Below are 16,561 nucleotides of genomic sequence, written 5' to 3'. Positions count from 1 at the left end.
CGTGGACGGGGCGTCAGAAGCTGCTTCGGTGGTTGGGTTAAGGATGGTGTCGACGATGCGGATCTGCGGCCATGGACGGGGCGTCAGAAGCTGCTCCGGTAGGTTGGATGAGGGTCCGAGGAAGCGGATTTGAGGCCGTGGACTTGTGAGTTGGCAAAGCAGCCCCGGTAGGGTTGAGAATGGTATAGGCGAAGCTACTCCGGTAGGGTTGATGATGGTGTTGGCGAAGCGGCTTCGGTAGGGTTGAGGAAGATGTCAGCAAAGAGGATCAGAGGCCCTCGACGGGGGCATCGGTGGGGTGGCTCCGGGGGTGTGAACGAAGTGTCTCCGGTGGGGAGTATGAATGAGCCGCTGCAGATGCGTGGCGGTTGACGAGAGTACCGGCGAAGTAGATCCGGCGCCGTGGACAAGGTCGGCACTGAATGGGCTGTGGTATAGTGGTGGATGAGCAGTCTACTTGTTTCTAGGGGAGGTGGGAGGGGTAGATGCGGCCGCAGAAGCAGATCCGGCGAGGTGGACGCCGCTGGTAGTGAATGGGTTATGGTACACTGATGGATGAGCAGTCTAGGGTTTTGAGAGGGGAGGGGAGAAAGGGCGATGAAGTACGTACGGCGTGATGTAAGATGCTCTGGTGCTGTGGATTTAGTCGTTTTTGCGGGAGGGGGAGAGGAAATGGGGGTGCCGTGTAGTGGGGGGAACGGGAAGTTACCAAAGCAGCCCCCACCTATTATGTAGATGAGGGCGGTATTGTAACTGTTGGTCTCCGTGCACCAAGGACAAAAGGGGAATTTCACATGCTAAAGACTAAGGTGGCGGAAATTTTAGAAGGAGGCGGGATATTTTGCCGCCCGCGGGATCGTTCGTATCCAGTTTTAACTAATTTTGGACCGTGCTAGCGGGAAGGTCATGCTAGACTGTGTACACGGGGCACACGTCAGCAGTTAATAACTGGTGTGAAGTCCACCCCAAAAAAAAGACAATAACTCGGGATGATGCGCCGATAACTTGGACGTTCACACGGGCGCGGCCAATCGTACGAGTGTAGTGGCACGTTCACAAAAAAAGGATCAAACGCTCAGCCTATGTATTTCTCGTGTAAATAGATAATTTAGTGCCGTTGGTTATTTACTTTAAACATAATGCATTGACGCGTTAGTGTAGAGGCGCACAAAAGAAATGGATATTGTAGTCTGCTACTTAAAAGTGTTACCTCATATGATTACATAGCCTCCATTTCATAAATTGCGTACCCATTGAATTCATATATGAATATTACATATATTACTTCAAAATAGAAACTTAAATCATCCAAGACTAATGAATTTGAATGCAAGAGTAACAATGGTGGATGTACATGATAGCTACATTGGTTGTTTGAAGAAACATCACTCTATCTTTGGCATGCACAACTGAAAAGGTTTATCTAAATAGAAAAAATGTGATATGTGAGTGTCCAATCTTTATAGCGTTGAATCGATATTGTACCTTTGGCCACGATACGAAGTAGATATTGACTTATGTTCAAGCGATGCACGTCCATGATCGCTAGAGAGTGATACGTGAATGAGTTGTGCAATCTCTCTCACACGCATACATATCTCATTTCCCTGTGGGCATCGGAATCACACACTCGCACTTCGTGTACTTCTCTCCCTTCGTCAAGGTTAAATTCGTCTTTCTACCCCGTCCTACAAGTCTCTCACACAGAAGCACACACGCTCTCTCTGTCTAACACGCCCACCCCTTTAATTCCGCCCACCCACAACCACTAATGTCTCAAAGTATAATAATGTCTCTCACACATATTCCTAAGGTTAACTCGAGTTCCGGAACCATATGAATACATACAATGGGATTCCAACAGAGCACCTTTTGTTTTGAGATTTCTCTCTCTCTCTCTCTCTCACACACACACACACACACGCGCGCGCGCGCACACACACACATTGTTTCTCGCTTCATTTTTTCCGGCACTTGCATGCACACCGTTTGTTTATCTTCGTGATGCTTTAAGTATGCCTCGCACAAATGCTATCTACCTATCCCTTAATATAGCTAGATATGTGTCACACAAACTCCTTCTCCCTACTAGCAAGATGCCCATGCGTTGCATGGAACATCAATATGCATTTGTATGAGTAGTGTATCTTGTGGGAGAAAAGGATGAATGAGGGAATGCCTTATTTGCAAATGCGGAGAGGGGTGTGGGTATCTTTTTGCAAAATTGCCTTAGTTTCCTTCCTATCCATCGGATATAAATCAGATGGCCTATATTGCAGGATGGCAGGAACACCATCATCACCAACTCTGTTTTTTTATAAGAGTAGAGATATGTGAGTGTCACTGTTGGTGTCAAAACCGGTGGATCTCGGGTAGGGGGTCCCGAACTGTGCGTCTAGGCGGATGGTAACAGGAGACAAGGGACACGATGTTTTACCCAGGTTCGGGCCCTCTTGATGGAGGTAAAACCCTACGTCCTGCTTGATTAATATTGATGATGTATATTACAAGAGTGGATCTACCACGAGATCAAGGAGGCTAAACCCTAGAAGCTAGCCTATGGTATGATTGTTGTAATGTATGTTGTGTCCTACGGACTAAAGCCCTCCGGTTTATATAGACACCGAGGAGGGCTAGGGTTACACAGAGTCGGTTACAATGGTAGGAGATCTACATATCCGTATTGCCTAGCTTGCCTTCCACGCCAAGGAAAGTCCCATCCAGACACAGGGCGAAGTCTTCAATCTTGTATCTTCATAGTCTTGGAGTCCGGCGGACGATGATAGTCCGGCTGTCCGGACACCCCCTAGTCCAGGACTCCCTCAGTAGCCCCTGAACCTGGCTTCAATGACGATGAGTCCGGCGCGCATAGTGTTCGGCATTGCAAGGCGGGTTCCTCCTCCGAATAATCCATAGAAGATTGTGAACACCTGGATAGTGTCCGGCTCTGCAAAATAAATTCCACATTCCACCGTAGAGAGAATAATATATACACAAGTTCAATCTGCTGACGTATTTTGCGGCATGATGTCACACCACTACCAAGCCTTTACTCGAATCGTTTTTTTGTTTATACCACCTCAGCGCGTTTAGCGAAGCGGTTTCCTTGGCACGTCTTGTCGAAGCAGAGATCTTGTTCCCCTTATTCCGGGATTCTCATCAATACGGACGTGGGTAACCCAACCGCGCCCGTCGCCATGCCTCCTCTGCCGGAGGCGAGTCCCGAACAGTCACGGAGACGGCTCTTGGTATTCTCCCTCCTTATAATAGGACCAAGGCTCGTTTCTTTTCTTCAATCTTCCACCGAATCTTCTTCTTGCTCCAAGTTCCAACACCTAGAGCCCCGGATTCGAGCGCTTCGGACCTTCAACAATGTCCGGCTCCGGCCTTCAGGGCCGGTGGATGCCCTCCTCCGTTACGGAGGAGGACGTGCTAAAGCTGCAAGAAGCCAAGTACCTGACCTACGAGATTTTGCACAGGTTGCCCGCCGAAGGGCAGGCCATCCCCACCCCCGAGCCCGGCGAGTATGTTGTCTTTGTATCCCACCTCCGTCGGGGTTTAGGCTTCCCGACGGATCCTTTTGTGAGAGGGCTCATGTTTTACTATGGGTTGGGATTCCACGACTTGGCTCCGGAGTCCATCCTCCATATTTCCGCGTTTATCGTTGTCTGCGAAGCCTTCCTCCGCGTCACCCCCCACTTCGGCTTGTGGCTGAAGACCTTCAATGTGGAGCCGAAGATGATCGGGGGGCGTCAAGCAGAGTGCGGCGGGGTGGCCATAAGCAGGAGGGCCGATGCCCCGTGGCTCGAGGGCTCCTTCCAAGAGGATCCTGGCTTGTGGCAGCAGGAGTGGTTCTATATCACCGCTCCAAAGGGCAGCAAGCAGAAGCCGCCGCCCGTATTCCGCTTGGGACCTCCTCGACGGTTGATGTCGTGGGTCAGCTAAGGGCTCAACTGGGGGCCGTCAACAGACGTGCCCTATTGCAGGGCCGGATCCGAGACCTCCAGGCGAGGGATATCGATCTGGTCGTGGTGATGCAGGTTATGCTGATTAGGCGTCTCTTGCCCTGCAAAGGCCGTCCTCTCCGACTATGGGAATTTAATCCGGAGGGACCACGGATTCTCCAACACTTCATGGGTAAGACACCCGTGGAGATGTACAAATTATTCTTTGGACCTCAAGTGGCATGTTCGGAATTGACCGAGGATGCCGGCCTAAGCTGCAATCGCCCGGATACTCAAGTAAGTAGTTCAGTGTTCGGACATATCATTTGTTTGCCTTTCTACAATTCGCCTTTTAACCCATTATCCTTCAACAGGAGTGGATAGCGCAAGCAAAGCTGATACGGTGTCCGGCCCCCCTCCCAGAGACCGCGGCGGAGCCCGTGCTGGTCAGAATGTTGGAGGTTGCGCCTTCAGAAGGAGGCGAAGGGGAAAATAGGGGAGCTACTACCTCATTCGAGGAGGCTCTTAAAGAAGGGGGGGATCGAGAATCCCTCCCTCCAGGGGGAGAAGAGGACCGCCTTCGAAGATCCGGAGGCCAAAGCCCCTAAGCGGGGGAAGAAATCTTCACCAGAGGGTCCTGCGTCTGGGGAGGCCCCGGCCGCACAGTCTTCTCTAAAGAATCAGCCCTCCAGCGAGCCATGAGTAGAAAGGAGGGGGAGTTCATTAATAAGAAACATCCCTACTTGTGCTTCTGAGGATAACCAGAATTTTTGCCTTGTAGTTCGGATCTACGACCTTCTCAGATGAGCTCGTCCTCGGGGGATCTTCGTCCGGAGATGATGGAGAGCGAGACGCCTCCGTCTGCTGTGCCGTCGGATAGGGCGGACGAGCCTGAAGTGTCATCACGGAGGGTATCCCCGAGCCCGGCAGAGCCGAAGAGTTCGGCGCCGACTAGTGTTCGGCCGGGGGAGCTGAAGGATCAGCTTGAGAGGGCGTCCATCTCAGAAGATCACCATGCATTGATGAATATGGTGATCGGAAGGATTTCGTCCGCTGAAAGCGGATTGCATAATGCCGTCAGGAGTTTGCTGGCGGGATTTGAGGTATGTAAAAATGACACACCTTTTGACAGTTTTGCACATGGAAGTGCGCCCTATATAGATAGTAGCCTCAGTAGGTTGTCGAAAGCGACAGCGTGCCGAGGATCAAAATCGCAGGTTTTAATTTTCGCCGTTCCTATGCAAGTGGCGGATCGTCCGGGGGCCAGCCGGACTGACGGAGTTGCCAAACCAAAGCAGCAACTCGATGTTGCAGATGCGGACATCGCGCTAATCAACAGGCGACTTGATGAGTCGCAAGGTAAATGTTTTCCCCGCAGTCACCTAGTAGAGGAACCGAAGCCCATATCTTATAATATTTGTGCTTGACGCAGATGGTGCTGCTGCTGTGGAGAGCCTTCGGGCCGAACTTGCTCAAGCCAAGGAGCAAGCCAGAAGGAGTAATGCGGCGGCCTTGAGGGCGGCCGAGGAGTTAAAAGCCGAAAGGGCTATACACTGCCGAAGCAGGGAAGAGATGGCCGAACTGGCCATTAAATTAAAGGATGCTATCGACCGCAATGAGGCTCTTGAAAAGGAGCGCCTATCGGAGCGAGAAGACCTGGGGAAGGCCACCGCCAAAGCCAAGGATGCCCGTTCTGCAATGCGGGCTATGAAGGAGGAGCTGCGTCAGGCCGGGGATATTGTGGCTGGCAAGCCTTTTCTGCTGCACCGCAGGTTTACGGATCCAGAGTATGTCCAGCTTGGCCAGCTGTGGGGTCCGGAGGATCCATATATGGACTTAGCGGCGAGTGCGGCGGATGCCGTTGTACACTTCCGAAGTCAGAAGGATCACAAGACGGAAGAGCTATTTTGGTCTCAATTCCATAGTCCGGATCGTTCACTTCCGCTGACCGATCGGTTGGCCGAATGGGCTGAGCTGAATAGGTTGTCCGGACTTGCCATGACAGATATCGTGACTCATGTCTGGCCGGAGAGGCCCAAGCCGACGAGCTATTTTGGCTTATTACAGCAGTTTCTTGGGGCGGTGCCGCATATCAAGGTGATGAAGCGGTCGGCCTGCATAGAGGGTGCGCGGATGGCCCTTGCCCGCGTGAAGACACATTGGACAGAGATGGATGCCGCCGCTATTGCAACCCAGGGTTCGGACGAAAGCCGGTTACCCGCCGAGCACTATTTTGGGGAAGTTATGCGTGGTGCTCGTATAATAGATTCGCAGTGCTCTAAAATTGTCACGTTCAAATGAACGTTTTATCTTGTAAAACAATGTTTATGATATCAGCGCTTTTTATACTTGTGCGTTCAAGTATTGAAATATCTCCTGTGCAGCCGTTTGTGTATACGTGTGTATAACCTGAAAGATGGTAGTCGTCGGCTTCAGCCCCCACGCACAGGGTGCGGGGGTGTTCGCAAAAATAGCGCATTTTCACACTTAATCCGACGTCTCGGTCCTGTTGAGGAGGTGGTAGCGTAGCGAACGAGGCAACCAGACTATAACGCTTTATCACTTTCACATAGCCATTGGAGTTCGAGGGTGGGGCTACGATATAGCCCTTGGGGGCACCGCGCTCTCCGAATTCGGGGCGTGTGTGTGCCTGACCGGGAAACGGTCCTTTGTCAATGCGGAGGAATTCTAGACATTCCGGTGGTCGATCGAGTGGTTAACCAGTCTCTCGCTGTATTATGACAGTCAGTTTTCGGCTTTCTCTACTGAGGTGCTCGCCCAGCCGAACTGGGGCACAATCACAGTAGTTCTCCTGGTGCCGCATTAGCCGATGATACGGAACGTAAGGCAGCAAAACACAGGAGCCGGGCAAACCCAACATTTGACCAAAGACATGATTCGGAGCTGATGCATATAAGGCCTAACTCGAGACGCCGAACACTCCCTAAGGTGTTCGGTCTTTTATAATAATGGGCGAAACAATGCCCTAAGCCCCTTGTGTCCAGGTACGGGCGAGGTCCTCTGACGTGGCCGATGCCAAAACGTCAGTATCCTCTCTGGTTATCATGAAAAACCAGGGGATTATAGCAACAAGAGACAGTAAAAAAGGTTTACACAGGGTCTTAATCTGAAAAGAATCCTAGCCACGGGTCCCTACTGCACGTCTGCGCCTGTGTCTCCGTTGTGCCGTTATCCTGGACGGGTGTGCACGGTGTTCATCTGTAAAAAGAGAGGAACTTAGTTTGAAAAGAAATCGTGCGAAAAGTGCATAAAGATTAAAATATTAATAGATTAATAAAGCTGATACTTATATTGGCCCATTGTTGCTTATATGCGCAGCCCCTTGTGAAGGGGTGTGCGGCTGGGGAGCCCCCAGCTTATTTATGCCGGACTCGTCTAGCCGTGTCCGGGGTTTTTGAATGACCCTCTTAATGAAATGATGCCACGTGGACCGGGCATTTTGAGTGTAAGGGACGCGTAATGTGGTATAGCATTGAAGCGAACAAAAGCTTCACGCCCCAATAGTGCTTGATAGCTACTTTTGAATGGGGCGACATGGAAGATTAGCTTTTCGCGTCGGAAGTTGTCCGGTGACCCGAACACAACTTCTAGTAATAAGGAGCCTTTGCACTTGGCGTAAGGGCCTGGCGTCACTCCTTTGAAGGAAGTGCGGCTATGTCGACTTTTAGTAAGGTCTATCCTCAACTTGCGGATTGTGTTCGGATATAGCAGGTTTAAATCGCTGCCTCCATCCATCATGACTTGTGTAAATTGTAGTCCGTCGATTATAGGATCCAGTATCAAAGCAGTCCATCCCGCATCTGAGCGCTTCTGGAATAATCCAGGTGGTCAAAAGTGATTGGTTTTGATAGCCAATCTCGGGGTTCCGCTGGGGTGGACCGTGCGAGACCCATCTTAGCGGGTGCCGCATTGTTTTTACGTAATATCACATGAAGTGAGTTTACTATTTTGACTTCTTGTGGGAAAGTCTTTTGTTTTCCGGTGCTCTGCTGGTGGGGGTTATCATCATCCTCGCTTGATGCGTCGAGCCCCTTGTGTTCGGCGTTTAGTCGGGCGGACTGTTTGAAAACCCAACAATCTCGGTGGATGTGGTTTGCAGGCCTTCCGGGGGTGCCGTGGATTTGACATATCCAATCCAAATTTTTTTTTAAGTTGGATAGCTCATCACTGTTATCCTTAAGAGGCAGTGTTTTGTTGTTTGGCCGCGAGCTTTTGAATCCGGCGTTGACCGCCGTATTCTTTGGGCTTTTTTCTTTATTCCGGCGCTGATCCTTTCCGCGCCGTGATTTTCCATTTCCATCTCTAATCTCGGATGTACTCGGGTCGCTAGTGCTGCATCTTGCTAGCCAGCTGTCCTCCCCCGCGCAAAATCGGGTCATGAGGCTTGTTAGCGCGGCCATTGTCCTCGGCTTCTCTTGGCCGAGGTGTCTGGCGAGCCATTCGTCTCGGACGTTGTGTTTGAAAGCTGCTAAGGCTTCGGCGTCCGGACAATCCACTATTTGGTTCTTTTTAGTAAGGAACCTGTTCCAGAATTTGCGCGCTGACTCTCCGGGCTGTTGAGTTATATGACTTAGATCGTCTGCATCCGGAGGGCAGACATAAGTCCCTTGAAAATTTGCTCTAAACGCGTCCTCAAGCTCTTCCCAACTTCCAATAGTATTTTCTGGGAGGCTTTTGAGCCAATGCCGAGCTGGCCCTTTGAGCTTGAGGGGTAGATATTTTATGGCATGGAGATCATCTCCTCTAGCCATGTGTATGTGTAGTATGTAATCCTCTATCCATACTCCAGGGTCTGTTGTTCCGTCATATGCCTCTATGTTTATGGGTTTGAACCCTGCTGGAAATTCATGATCCAGCACCTCATCGGTGAAACATAGTGGGTGTGCGGCGCCCCTGTATTTGGGTGTGCCGTTGTCTTCGAACACTTGACGTGTTGTGCTCCTTCCTAGGGCCCTCTTTTTTGGCCCGTAAATGGACCTGGCTGGGCCATCTGCTTTCCCAGGATCATGAGCCGGCTTGAGTGCGGCGCCGCTTGTCGTTTTTGGCCTGTCATTTGGTTGTCTATCCGGCCAAGCGGCTTCTTTGGTGGCTCTATGGCTTCCTCGTCAAATTCTGGCAGTAGCTTGCGCTTTGGGTAGCTCTTTGATTGATGGCCATTGCCATATTTGTCTGCGGTCTTGAGTACTTTGCTCCACCTCACTCTGAGTATGTCTTTCGCTGTTTTGAGCTTCCGTTTTTCCTTCCTCAAGCTTCTTGCGGTGGCGACGAGCCTTCCATGAAGGTTCTTATGCTGCGGTGGTGTGTCGTCCGGACTGTTGGTTTCGTCGGGGATGGATTGATTATCTGATTCGTCCTGTTCGGACGGTCGCTTGGTTGCATGTTCGTCGTCCACTGGTTTGCCCTGCTCTAACGCTGGGTCATTGGGAATGTTGTTCTTATCGAGGCGGGGTTTAGGGCGGCGCTTGCGTCGCTGTTTTGGTTGTTTATCGGCGGGATTATCCTTTGCCACGCCCCGTTGTTCCTCGTCGTCGCTTCCTTTTGGGGTATCCACCATATATACGTCATGTGTTGGGGTGGTCTTCCAGTGCCCTATGGGCGCTGGTTCTTGTTCGTCTCCGGCATCGTCGTCCACACCTTTGATGTCTTCGGAGTCATAGTATAGCATGTCGGTTAGATCGTTGACAGTGGCTACAAAGTGGGTGGTGGGTGGGCTTTGAATTTCTTCGTCGTCCGCATCCCCACCATCTGGGCCAGAATCCGGTCGGGGCTCTCCGGATAACGAGAGACGCTTTAATGAATTTAAGATGTCGCCAAAGGGCGAGTGTTGGAAGATGTCCGCGGCGGTGAACTCCATGATCTGCGCCCAATCGGATTCGGTTGGCAAGGGCGCGGGAGGTTCGGAGCCCGACAGGGAGTCCGGCACCTCAGAGTCACGAGTTTCACAAGGGACTAGGTTAGTGTTCGGCTCCATCGGCGTGGAAGTTGCAGTCCCCGAGGCGGTGTCTAGCCACCGGTCCTCGATCTGCGCGATCGGCTCCGGACTAAGGGCCAGAGCGGATTCGTGTGCGGCCTCCAAGGTACTGTCCGGCGGCAGAGTTAGATCATACCCATCGTGACAGTGCAGCACGCTCAGCTGCGGCTCGAGTCCGCCGAAGATCAAGTCCCCGCGGATGTCGTCCTTGAAGTTTAGGCTTCCAAACCTGACCTGATGGCCGGGGGCGTAGCTTTCGATCTGCTCCAGATGGCCAAGTGAATTGGCCCGCAGTGCGAAGCCGCCGAATAAGAAGATCTGTCCGGGGAGAAAAGTCTCACTCTGGACAGCGTTGTTGTTGATCGAAGAAGTCATCAAGCCTATCGGTGACGACATAGAGGAACTCTCAATGAAAGCACCAATGTCGGTGTCAAAACCGACGGATCTCGGGTAGGGGGTCCCGAACTGTGCGTCTAGGCGGATGGTAACAGGAGACAAGGGACACGATGTTTTACCCAGGTTCGAGCCCTCTTGATGGAGGTAAAACCCTACGTCCTGCTTGATTAATATTGATGATGTATATTACAAGAGTGGATCTACCACGAGATCAAGGAGGCTAAACCCTAGAAGCTAGCCTATGGTATGATTGTTGTAATGTATGTTGTGTCCTACGGACTAAAGCCCTCCGGTTTATATAGACACCGACGAGGGCTAGGGTTACACAGAGTCGGTTACAATGGTAGGAGATCTACATATCCGTATTGCCTAGCTTGCCTTCCACGCCAAGGAAAGTCCCATCCGGACACGGGGCGAAGTCTTCAATCTTGTATCTTCATAGTCTTGGAGTCCGGCGGACGATGATAGTCCGGCTGTCCGGACACCCCCTAGTCCGGGACTCCCTCAGTCATTGTGCCCCCCCACACACCCACACTTCCCAGCACCGAAGGAGTAGGGTGACACCTCGATCTTGATACTAATCTATCGGCTGGCTTCTCTCTCAAACATACACACACACACTACCCGACACCGAAGGAGTAGGGTGGCACCTCGATCTTGATAATAATCTATCTACTCCTCTTTCAAACACACACACATACACACACACTCGCCAGTTGTGCTTTTGTGCCTACCGTGCACACTCTTGATACGTCTTTCTCTCCCCCCCAACAATGACAACAGAAGGGTGACAACTCGATCTGATCATAATATGTCAATTGGTTTCTCTCTCAAACATTGTGTCTCTATGCCTTGTTCGGTAGCCCCCTCGATATGTAGACTTCTCACGCGCGCACAGATGTAGTGACGATGACGCTGAACCCAGTGTGCCTTGTTTTTACCGGCCTCATGTGATAGTTTTCACCCTGTTTTCTGTTAATTAACAAGGCAGCCTTTTCTTTGTTACTACTAGTGAATCTGAAATCATTCGGGGTAGACATAAAATATATCACTTCAACCAAATTATCGCAGCAACTATTTTAAAAGAAACTAGCTAGCTGCCCGTGCGTTGCACGGACATCAAAATGCATTTGTATGAGTAGTTTATCTTGTGAGAGAAAAGGCTGAATAAGGGAAGGCCTTATTTGCGAACGAGGAAAGGCGTGTGGGTATATTTTTGCAAAATTGCCATAGTTTCTTTCCTATCTGTTAGATATAAATCCGATGGCCTATATTGCAGGATGGCACGCACACCATCATCACCAACTCTATTTTCTACTCCCTCGGTTCCTAAATACTCCCTCCGTCCGAAAATACTTGTCATCAAATTGGATAAAAAGATATGTATCTAAAACTAAAATACATCTAGATACATTTCCTTTTATCCATTTTGGTGACAAGTATTTCCAGACGGAGGGAGTATTTGTCTTTTTAGAGATTTCAACAAGTGACTATGACCGGACCTTACCAACATACTCAAAGAAGTAGTCCATAATTTTGATGTCACCCTCTTTTCTTGGCGGTGCAGTGCCATCTGGATACCTCATAAATAAATCAAGGACAAATCTGACCCCTTCCTAAAAAGACATACGGAGCAAAATGAGTGAATCTACACTCTAAAATATGTCTACATACACATCCGTATGTGGTAGTCCATTTGAAATCTGAAAAAGACAAATATTTATGAACGAATGGAGTATAAGAGTAGACATGGAGATATATCTCCAGCATGGTCTACAAAAAAATGTGCTGGGCTTGTTAGCGCGGGATGCTCGCAACATGATGACATGAGTTCGAATTCTGTCTTTTAACTTTAGATTTTTATATTATATATTAATTATTTAATATATACTTCTTTCGCTACTGTACTGACAGTGGAACCCACAGAGTACTTAGAATACAAGATTATGGATGGACTTGTTTCTCTTTAACTTTCTGTACGAAGCTATAGCCACCCTGCAAGTCACGTGTACACTGTACATGCAATTAACTTTTTATAGAGGGACAATCATACAGGAAATTAACTTAAATGGATTGGATGTCACTCTATTATTTCCAGCATAAGAGCATCTCCAACGGCAGCCGGCAAATTTCCTCCCGCTTCCTTCCGCGGAGGACGACATCAAACGCCAACGTCATACATTTTTACAACTCTAACCAACCGGATGAAATTCGTGCAAACACGGGCTGAGCTCATATAAGCATGAATGATTTCGTATAAAAAAGCCGGATCTTCATATAAACATGATGGATTTCATTACATTTACATGAACTAAGCGGTGCCAATCCGGCTCTCTTGGTATAATTAATACTCCCTCCGTCCGGAAATACTTGTCCTAGAAATGGATGTATCTAGACTTATTTTAGTTATAGATACATACAATTTATCCATTCTTAGAACAAATATTTCCCGCCAGCTGTAGAGGGAGTACATAATCAAAATGGCCGCCCACGGATCCCTTTGTATTCCTCATGTCCGTCAGACACTTGCGGGGTCGATGAAGGTCCTCGGAAGAGACGAAGCAGCAAAGAAACCACCTGAATGCGCAGTCGTCGCCTCAATAGTGGCCTTCATGGGTCCCAAGTGTCGGCGGCCTCCCGTTTTCTAGTTCTCCTTGATGATGGCGGTGGACACGGAGAAGCTGGCCACCGACTCGTTGCTCTCCACGCACCCGACTTCTGTCTCTGCCTGTATGGCGCAGCCGCAGGCACGGGAGGCGCGCCCACAGGCACAGGAGGCGCGACCACTGCAGACACTGGTGGCGCGGTACGACGCGGCAGCGATGACGCCCGTACATGCGTGCTCGCCGCCGTGCCAGCATGGAGCAACTCGCCACTCCTCATCGAGCTGAACTAGAGCGGCGAGTTGCTGAACCACGCGCCTGCTTGGGGCGGCAACTGGCTCCATCGGGTCAAGCGAGGTTGGTGAAGCACCAAGTGGCCTTGCCCGTATCCGGAGGGCTCGGCGGGCCACCCAGCCGGGTAATATGCCAGAGAACGGCTCCTCGGAAGCCATCAAAAGAGTGGAGAAAATGGTGAAGGAGGAGATGGGGGAGCGGCGGAGGGGTGCGATTCTTGCCCCTGTCTTTCTGGCCTTGTGTAAATAGAGGGCGGACGGTAGGAGCTTGGCCGGCGTCTGGCCTCGCTTAAACTGAGGGCGGACGGGAGGAGCTCGGCCGGTGTTGTGTTTAATTCTGGCCCCCTTATGAACCGCGTGTGGCCGGAGTAGGATTCTCGGTTTGCATGCGGGTTTAACGGAGGGGTTTAATGGAGGCGAGGAGGCGTGTTCAACCGGGCGTGCAGTGGGCGGCGCAATACTATTCTATTTGACAACAGTAATGAGCTATCAAATCACAAAGGCCCTCGCCTCTCGTGAAACCGACCAAGCTAGACTGCCCCGCCCTCTAGCCTTTTAAAAATGTATATACTCTACTTTTGTACATTAGTAGTATCGATCGATTGCGCTATGGAGCAAAACTTGAAATTAAAAAAAAGGTGGTACATATAGAGAGCGCTCGTCGCCAAATTATGCATATAGTACTATTAAAAAGGCTAGTCACAATAATGGTGTCCAGCACAACCCACCCCTCAAATAAAACTAAGGTCTGGAATTCTTTGACAAAACTAAGCACCCTGAAATTCTTTGACAACTAAACTGCTGGCTATATGATGTTGGCCATATATATTGTACATATATAATGTGAAGAAACGAGTGGTAGTACTATACCAACTAAAAGATGAAATGTAAGAAATACTAGTATGTATGTACTCAAGAGTTAAAGTAACGAGAAGAAACATAACATAGTTCTACTGGGGGCTCAACACAACACACCCCTCAAATTAAACTAAGCACACCTGAAATTAAACTATGCAACTAATCTGGTAGACACTGCATTAGAACCACCATGAGCAACGATACTGACACCTTACTCACTCGGAGTCCTCGTCCACGTCCTCGACTTCATCCTTGTCCCTCTTCCTCTTGGCCGATACTTCTTTGCTTGAACCGCACACTTGGCTCTTGCTCTTCATCCAACCCTTGTAGATATGGAAACAAAGGTAGCCATCCATTGTAGCGTAGTGGATGTGGTCTATATCTAGTACATTCCACTGCCATGCATCACGATGAAACGTGTAATGATGTTTCTCCAGTTTATGGTACGAAGGATGAACCATGGCTCCTGCGAGGGTCAGCATTGAAGGTTGGCCACCGGAGGGCAGCAGCCGATTCTTCTAGAGGTCGAAGGGGTTGCCTACAACGAGGCCTATCCGACCCAGGACTTCTTTGTCGTTCGTAAAGTCCACAGTAACAAATTTGACTAGGTTGCTCTCGAGGAAGTTCTTAAAATACAGGCATTCAACGTCGGCATGGCATATGTGGTAGACCAAGCATAAGTGATGCACGCAAACCTGGATCATGATAGGCTTCTTCCTCTCTTCCTTCTTTAGATCCTTCTCTCGTCCCAGGACTGTGGTGTACTCAACATCTAGCCCAGCGACCCACTCATCATCTGAGTTTTCGAACATGCGTCTGAAGCGAGAAAGGCATCCTTTCACCGTCGCGGAAGAATGGGTGTAGATGATGTCGAACTCATCGTCGGTGATGGTTCTAACCTTGTACTCACCGCCGATCGTGGAGATTTGGGAGTCCATGGATTTGGGAGGAGGGTTAGGATTAGTGGAACTGCCGTAATGTGAAAGGACGGGACGACTAGGAGAAAATCGCCGTAATATTAAAGGACGTGCGGGGACGAGTAGGAGCGAACTGCCAGTGTGCGAACGACAGGGTAGTGGCTTTCCATTCTCCCATGATACGGGCTTCCGAGAGCCCTTGGATCTGAGATCGAATGGTTGCATGGCATGATTCTAGACCTATGGGTGAATATCCTATCCTGGAGGGTTATTCTGCAAATTTTCAGCAACTTAGCATGCGACCATTCGATCTCAGATTCAAGGGCTGCCAGCAGCCTATATCATGGTCGTGCCTACCACGACCATCGTGTCGCTCGTGCGGTCGCGCCCTTGGAGATTTAACACGGTGCATTAGGCTATCTGATGTTGGCATGTCATCACTTAGTCACTCATACTACAACAAGGTTAGCTATAAGTGTATTTTTTACTTCTCTCTATCTCTTTCTTCGTACTCCCTCCGTCCCATAACATAAGAACGTTTTTGATACTAGTGTAGTGCCAAAAATGTTCTTATATTATGGGACAGAGGGAGTAGTATTTATTGCATTTGCCAAGGAGTGACCTCTTCCAATGAAATGGTGCTTAGATGAGGTGCTAAGGGCATTAAATGGCTTAGCAAGCAAGTCCCCAATGCATAGCTGCTTATTACTCCCTCAGTCTAGGTGAGTACTCCTAAGTCATCTTAGGTTGTGCACCGTGACCAAGGAGGAGGAGAAAATGAGAGAACTTAATGTTTATTTGCTAATTAATAGCATTGCATGCAATGAACTAACCACTGTATGTCGTGTTTGGTAGTCTCAAGTCATTAAAAGCATGCACACTTCACATCTCTTATTTGTTGATATGTCAAGAAACAAGAAACGAGGTAGAAGTTAATGCACCGCGCCTAAGTGTCTTAGGATTATTTGGTTTTCGTAAGATGACTTATACACCTAGACGGAGGGAGTAGTTTTTTGTTGCTAAGTTTGCTTCATTTAATTAGCTATAGACTCAAAATTTTCTTTTCACCTAGGTACACGCGCTTAGCACCGTTTTTTCCTTGGGTCACCAAACTTGCCACATCAGACTTTATGCCTATGTGACAAGCTTAGCACCTGTAGGAGCAAGTATGTGCTACAATAGTGGGCTATAAGCCCGCTTTACATGGCATTTTTGCATATGTGGAGGAAAGAGGCAAGGAAAAAGTGGAGAAGTGGGCTCTCATGCAAGAGCCAGCCTCAACTACATGGTGGAGCATTGGGAGGTGCACCTGTATGGAGGTGGTCAGGAATCGGGAGACTCACGCCGGTCGTAGCGCCGCAGTTAAAATGATAATGGCAAGTCTGTTGGGGAACGTTGCAGAAAATAATTTTTTTCCTACGTTCACCAAGATCAATCTATGGAGTCATCTAGCAACGAGAGAGAGGAGTGCCTCTACATACCCTTGTAGATCGCGTGCGGAAGCGTTCAAGAGAACGGGGTTGAGGGAGTCGTACTCGTCGTGATCCAAATCACCGGA

This window comes from Triticum dicoccoides, chromosome 5B, assembly GCF_002162155.2.
Source record: "Triticum dicoccoides isolate Atlit2015 ecotype Zavitan chromosome 5B, WEW_v2.0, whole genome shotgun sequence".
Lineage (NCBI taxonomy): Eukaryota > Viridiplantae > Streptophyta > Magnoliopsida > Poales > Poaceae > Triticum > Triticum dicoccoides.
The sequence above is the reverse complement of the archived record's forward strand: the minus strand, read 5'-3'. Positions refer to the sequence as shown.